General features: G+C 50.4%; 2 long non-coding RNA genes across 2 annotated transcripts; one reads left to right on the top strand and one right to left on the bottom strand.

Moving 5' to 3' along the window:
• Positions 1-837: 837 nt before the first annotated feature.
• Positions 838-1884, bottom strand: LOC135281160 (uncharacterized). The gene is made up of 2 exons (XR_010347904.1): positions 1538-1884; positions 838-1080 (listed from the first exon to the last, which is right to left on the bottom strand). It is a non-coding gene; the product is annotated as an uncharacterized LOC135281160 (long non-coding RNA).
• A 2855-nt stretch (positions 1885-4739) lies between these two features.
• LOC135281603 (uncharacterized) lies at positions 4740-7308 on the top strand. Its single transcript, XR_010348198.1, has 3 exons — positions 4740-4949; positions 6147-6361; positions 7206-7308. It is a non-coding gene; the product is annotated as an uncharacterized LOC135281603 (long non-coding RNA).

Below are 7308 nucleotides of genomic sequence, written 5' to 3'. Positions count from 1 at the left end.
AATTGAAATGTGAAGTTTAAATCTTCAAATGACTATGAAAGGAAACTGTAGAATAATTTCTGGAAAAGCAGCATTGTCAATGATCATGCAGCCCACCAAGAGCTGGAGTGGAATCCAGAATTGCTTTTTTCAGCTATGCAGGAATTCATTACCCTGGCAAGCACTGGTCCATGGGAACAAATGATCCCATAGCCCTGGGCAGAAGGGCACCCAGGCTGCAGTGGCAATAGATTTGAGGAACCCTTGTCACTTGTTATTGGCCTCACAGCCCACTCATCCCTTGGCAAGCAAGTTGCAAAAGACACTGTTGGACTGCTGTCCTGGGTAAATCTACATACAGACAACTATTCCAAAGCAGGGCATCTTTTCCCAGTGAAATACACATCCTCCTCTTACCTATGAAATTGTGCCTGAAGTCACCTGTGAGCCAGACCTCTGTGAGATTGCAAAGGAGCAAAGCTTTGGCATTTGGGCACACTTCCCTTGGTTTCTTTGCTCAGGCCTTCTGAGAGCACACAACATATCCAGGTAGAAATCTTTTGACTATACAGGATCTTTTGGTTCCATTGTCCCCCAAACATGTCAATGTGTGGCCCTATTGTAATGCCAAGTAACAAAGAGCAGCACTAATGACAGAAAGAAAACGTGGCAAAAGAGGAAGAGGAGATGTGCAGTGAGGAAAGGATGTGGTGAGACACTGGCACATCAAGCAAGCTGCACTCCCATAATCTCTAGGCTGGCAGATCCTGGTCTCACATTCTCCTTTTGGTTTATTTAATTTATTTTTTTTTTAATAACGAAAATAAAATATATAGAATTAAAAATATGTCATCAAAATTGAAAGATACAATCAAAACCTTTATTCAAAACGACATCTAAATATCAGAATATATATCCATATCTAACTATGAAGCCTAACACATAAATCCTATTCTTGTGACACTCTTCAGACAGGCAGCAGCTTCTTCCTGAGCTTGGAGGAATTAGAGCTCTTCTGGATGGGAGACAAAGACTTTGTGGGTAAGAGAACATTGGAAGTGTCCAGAGAAAACTGCTTGGTAAGGCTGTAGGCAGTCAGATCTGCAAAGGAGAGACACAAAATGCAACAGAGCCAGCAATACAAAAGAAAATCATCTGAAGCTCCATATTTCATGGGACAGACTTCCTGGAATCTTCTAAATAGCTGCATATGGAAACATGCTCTTGCTGGCAGACACGTGGAGTAGGCCATAGGAAAAACCCTGCCCCACTTCCACAGAGGCACCCCAGGAACAGCCTGGCCTCTGGGCTGCCCTGGGACAGCAGGGAGCCCAGAGCCCCGTGCTCTCCAGCAATGGCTCAGCTGCACATGCACCCTCCTGCTCCTCTCCCTGCCCCACAGCTGAGCAGCCCTCCAGCTGCACGGGGCACTGGCAGCAGCACAGCTCATTGCAGGGCCACATGCAGGGCACAGCTGTTCCCTGGCAATGTGCACAGCCTGGCTGGGCTGCCACAAGACCCTTCCTCCCAGCAGAGAGCGGCCCAGCTCCCCCCTCACCTCTGTGTGAGGCTGAGCCATGTTCACCTTGTCCTCAGTCTGGAGTTGCTTCAGGCCCCCCATGTCATGACTAAGAAGGGAAGTGGAGAGAGCAGGGGCAGATGCAAACCCTTCCTTAGGCACCCACAGCTCCTCTGGGCAACTTGTTCCCAGTGCCTCAACAGCCTCACTGTAGAGAATTTCTTCTTAGAAAATTGCAAAGAGGATAAAAATGCTTCTGTAAATCCATCAGCAACAAAAGGAGGGCTAAGGAGAATCTCTGTCTTTTCCTGGATGTGGGTGGAAACACAGAACAAACGATGAGGAAAAGACTGAAGACCTTAGTGCACTCTTCCATGGGTAAAAACTGTCAGGATGGCCAGGCCCAGGGAGGGGTGGAATTCAATGGAATTAAATCCAGCTGGTGCCTGGTCACAGGTGGTCTTCCCCAGGGCTCAGCACTGGGACCGGTTGTGTTTCTCATCTTTGCCAACGATGGGAAAGAGAGGATCAAGGGCACCTCAGGCAGTTTACAGACAATGCCAAGCTGGGTGGGAGTGCTGATCTGCCAGAGGGATCTGGACAGGCTGGATCGTGGGCTGAGGCCACTTGCGTGAGGTTCAACAAGGTGAAGAGCCCGTCCTCCCCTGGGGCCACAGCACCTCCATGGATGGCTACAGGCTGGGGGCAGAGTGGCTGGGAAGCCGCCCAGCAGAAGAGCACCTGGGGGTGCTGGTTGGCAGTGGCTGAGAGCCAGGGTGCCCAGGTGGCCAAGAATGCCAATAGCATCCCGTCCTGGGATAGGCTTTAGGGGTGGCCTTGGCAGTGTCAGCAGTCTCAGATTATGGGAAGGACTCTATGATCTTAAAGGTCTTTTCCAATGGAAAAAGTTCTGCAATTCTAAACCTCCATTTGTGCTTTTGAAGGATGCAGTCCCAAATAGACCTGCATTTGTGTTTTTAAGGAATTTAGCATTGACCTCTCCTTGAAAGTAATAGGAATCAGGCTTTAAATGTTCTCAAAGCACTTTTATTCCTTGATCTTAAGCTGTGTGTTTGAATTGAGGTGCTTTTGTACAGGAAGGTTGGACCATGGGATAAATACAGGCAATTTAGCTGCAATGGCACTTGTTTCATCTGCTTTTCTGCTTCCTTTTCCCATGGGTGGCAGATTTGGGAGTATTTTCTTGTGCATTGACTTCAGGCTCAGACTTGCTCATGGATGTGCTGTAAAATCTTATCTACCCCTTAGTGAAAAATGCTTGCAAACTGGTGGGAATTGCTAGAGACAAGAATTACAAACCGGTCCCCAGTATGATTAGCCCAGTGTCCCTGCTTAAATCAGGTATGCTTGTATTAAAAAGGAGCAAACTATTCTAACTCTCCTGCCCACTCCACTTTAAAAAAAAATTTTTGTACCTCTTGGGGCAAGTCCTGTGTGCCATTCCAAGTCTGTTATCAAATGTGTGAAGTGATGCTGCTGCTGTAGCAGCAGCCTGAGTTGAGTGGGAGCAACTCCAAAGCACTGGGTTCTACAGCAGTGGGCATGGTGGGAGGCTTGCCTCTGCTGCCATGGCCATCCAGCCATGGGGAGAGCAGCTGCTGGGGCTTCCCCCTTCTGCCAACAGCAGTCTGCCTCCAACACGTGGACTGTATGGCCACGATTTTGCCAGAAAGTGGGAAATGCATCGTTTGAATGTATTTTGATGTTGTCTGACATCACCTGACTGGAGCGGTTTGGTGGGCAGGATGCCCTGTGGGCAGGGCCATGGCAGGGATCAGTGGCTGGCACTGGCAGTGTTATTTTCCCAGGCAGGCTCCTGACACAGCTGTGGGGGAAGGCAGCAGCAGCTGTATCAGCCCAGTGAGCAGCAGCACATGGAGGAGACCCTCACTGCAAAGAGCCCGTCACCCCCTTTGCTCTCCCATGGCAGCACAAGATGATTCCAGCAGGTGAAGGGCTGCCACAGCCTGGAAACTCCTTCAGCCAGCACTTGTTGCAATCTCCTTGCTGCAGCTGTCCTGGAGGATGTTGGCTGCAGAGGTGGTGCCAATGCCCAGGAATGCTGCTCGGCTCAGGGGCAGGGTGTGTACAAAGCTGCCTTCAGAGCGCTGATCACCAGACCCCGGAGCCGCTGGCAAGGGCAGCAGCTCTTCTTCATTCTGTGCAGGAGAGAGGCCAGCCTTGGAGCCTGGCCCTGGGGACAGGGAAACGCTCTGAGTATAGGTTTGAATTTTCAGAGACAGTCCAAATGAGAATTGTTTTGAGGCAGGTGTTGCAATGTTGGGTTTGGGTGTGTCTGCAGGAAAGCAAGCAGGAATAAACCCCTGCCACAATGAGGGAGAACTTTGCATGGCCAGTTTACACCCTAGAGATACACTGATGATATGGGCCCACTGAACACTGGGGGCATCTGATGCAGAGTGCAAAGCTTCTTTCAATAGACAGGAGACATGAGACTTGAAGAAATAATATTGCAGATGCAGAAAAAGGGATCAGACCCACTGGTCCCATGGCTCAGGCTTAGTTTTGCCAAATCAAGCAGGATTAGTTTTATCCACTTTTTTCAGAATAACCTGCCCTGTGCTATTTCCATCATGAAAAGTTTGAATTGTCAGGAACTGCCAAGATCAGAAATGTTTTGAGGCAGATCATGTTTATGTTGGGTTTGGGTGTTTATGCAAAAAAGCAAGCAGGGAATAAACCCCTAGAACAATGAAGCAGAGCAAAAGTGGAATATTTGGATGGTCAATTTGTTCTCTAAAGCTATCGGCCAGCTGAATTCTGGGGTCATCTACTGGGGAGTGCAAAGCTGCTTTTACTTCCACGGCCCGGTGCCATTCTTTGTGTCCCAGCACTTTGTTTGATGTGAAGAGAAATTAACCAATTCCCACACCAACCAGCTGCAACCCAGATCTGAGTGGGAATTACAGAAATAAATTACAGAAATGAATTTACAGAAATAAAGGACTTGAAAAGTAGCTTTGGAGAGGGTTTACTTCCTAGACAGTGTGAAAGCCTCAGGCCTGGCCAGGCTGGGCTCAGGGCTGGCTGCCCTTGGGAAGGGAAGGGGATGGAGTTGGGGTGGGGTTTTGCAGCCATGGAAATGAGAGAACCACGGGCTATTGCATCACAAAGGGGCAGCCCCATGGGCTATTGTGTCACAAAGGGGCAGCCCCACGCTGGGGCTGTGAAGGCTGTGCAGGTTGTGGTTGGCACGGCCACAGCAGCAGCAGACGCGTCTGGCTCTGCCTCTCTGTGCCGAGCGCTGGCAATCAGAGTTACCCGGCCTTGTTCTGAGGCTGGGCACCAAGCTCCTGTCGCTGTCAGCTCTGAGAGTGTTCCCAGAGTCAAACCCAGATCCTTCTGCCAGGCAGAAGCACGGGTTTGAAGATGGACTTTAGTGGAAAAGGAAAAACCTCTGAAGGAAAAGGTGAGGATAGGAAGGAGCTGAAAGGCTGAAGCCAAATGGAAAACAAATCCCACCATATTTCAGGGAAAACTGTTCCGTGGTGGTCAGTGCTGGCTCTTTGTCAGAGTAGGTGGCTGACAGCTACAGAGGATCCTGCAAGGGCTCCCATGGAATCACAACATTCTGTCATTAGTTTACTCTGCTTTCTCCTGTTTGACAGTAGCCAAATCAGTCATACTGTCAGCCAGGACAGGGACTGTGGCCACAGCTGCCCACAAACTGGCCATGAGATGCAAGTCCTGTTGCTTTCTTTACCATCAATGTTGGGTCTCAGTACAGAAAAATTTCCTGTTCTTCCTCTGCTTGCTGATGGGGTCCCACCCAGGGGATGGTATTACGGTGGTACAGAAACACCAATAAGGCCTGCCTGCTTGCTGAGAGGTCTTTGTGGTTTTCCGAAATAGCAGTCACAGCTATGTGGGTCTTTCCTAGGGATTCCCAGAAGGCCAGCCTCAAGGAGGAAATTTTTTTCCCCTCTTATGTTTGGAGACTTCCACCTTTCCCTTCACACTTGCTAACTCAATACTGTTGAGAGGAATGTAACGCAGACTAGTTTCATGAAAAAGAAAACCAAAGAAATTTTCCCAATAATTAAAAATTATTCCAATCGAGTGCCATACCTATTAGATGTGTTGATGATAAAAGTGGGCCTTCACATAACTCACTTCTTCCCTTGAGAGCATGGCTCAGCCTCACACAGAGGTGAGGGGGGAGCTGGGCCGCTCTCTGCTGGGAGGAAGGGTCTTGTGGCAGCCCAGCCAGGCTGTGCACATTGCCAGGGAACAGCTGTGCCCTGCATGTGGCCCTGCAATGAGCTGTGCTGCTGCCAGTGCCCCGTGCAGCTGGAGGGCTGCTCATCTGTGGGGCAGGCAGAGGAGCAGGAGGGTGCATGTGCAGCTGAGCCATTGCTGGAGAGCACAGGGCTCTGGGCTCCCTGCTGTCCCAGGGCAGCCCAGAGGCCAGGCTGTTCCTGTGGCAGCTCTCTGGAAGTGGGGCAGGGTTTTCCCCTGGGCTGTCTCCAGTGTCTGCCCGTAGGACCATGCTTCCCTGTCCAGCTCTTTAGAAGTTTCCAGGAAATGTGTCCCATGAAATATGGAGCTTCAGATGTTTTAGGTTTGCATTGTGGCCTCTGTTACATTTTGTGTCTCCACTTTGCAGGCCTGACTGGCTACCCTCTCGCCAAGAGGTTTTCTCTGGCAAATCCCTCTATGCTCCTTCCCTCCAAGCCATTGCCTCCCATCCAGAAGAGCTCTCCTTCTACCACACCAAGTCAGACATGCAGTGGAGAGGAGGAGAATGGGAAAAATGGCAGTGGCTGTGATGAGCACCGGGCAAAAATACAGGAGCTGAGCTCAGAGAGAAAAGGCCATAAGGTAAAGAGACCAAGCCAATCCTGTGTGGTAAATTTTCAATTTCTTTGCTGTAGGTAGAACTCTGAGATATTTTTGCTGACAGGAAGTGACCCTTTCACTGAAGTTTGAACAGGTCCCGATTTAGATCCTTAGCTGGGCCAGACATGATGGGATATGAAGGAAAGGTGCCTATGCACCTGCTGCCTCCACCCCCCTTCCTGCCCATGGCATGGGGGCTCAGGAAGAACTTGGGCAGGCAGATAATTTCCAGAGAGCAGCAGGGCAAGGAGCTCTGCTGGACTTCCTAAATGCCAGTGAGCCTGACATGATGGATGTGTGGGAGCTGGAGTGCAGCGAGCATCCCGAGAGCTCAGCAGCAGCATCTGGGCTCAAAAGCTGCTGGGGAAGTGTAGGAGGGAAGGGCAGCAGCAGCAGAAGAGAGGGGCTTGAGAAAAGCAGGTTTTGCCATCCTGCAGAATGGCTTTGTGGGGATGTGCTGGAGATCAAGAGCGGCTGTAAGGTGCCTAAGGGTCAGAGAGAGAACCGTGATCTAAACACACTCCAATACCATCCACAAGGCCAGTGGAGGCAGTGGCAGCCCAGAACACCTTGATGTCAAACTTGTGGATGCCAGCTGGGAATGTAGCCACACTTGCAGAGAAGTCACCACAAGGGAAGGGGTGGCAAATCTGGGGCATGGTCTCTCCCTCACCACCTCCCTTTCCATTCCCCATCCTCGGCCAACCGCACCATCAGTTTGACTATTCCTGCCAGGTCCCAGCTGAGGGCATATCTAGATGTCTTGAGGCATGAAGGGGGGCAAGGCTGGATGCTTGATCTGAGCCCTGTGTTCTACTCTTTCCAGGCTGCCTTGCTGCATTCCATTGGTGGGGATATGAAGAAGGGGTCACTGGGACTGCCTTTGGTCCCCCCAATAGGCAAGGCAGGAGGTCCCCCTGTGGGCAGTG

Source organism: Passer domesticus, chromosome 15, assembly GCF_036417665.1.
Source record: "Passer domesticus isolate bPasDom1 chromosome 15, bPasDom1.hap1, whole genome shotgun sequence".
In the NCBI taxonomy this organism is placed as follows: Eukaryota; Metazoa; Chordata; class Aves; order Passeriformes; family Passeridae; genus Passer; species Passer domesticus.
Note: the sequence above shows the minus strand (reverse complement) of the source record. Positions and strands in the feature narration are given on the sequence as shown.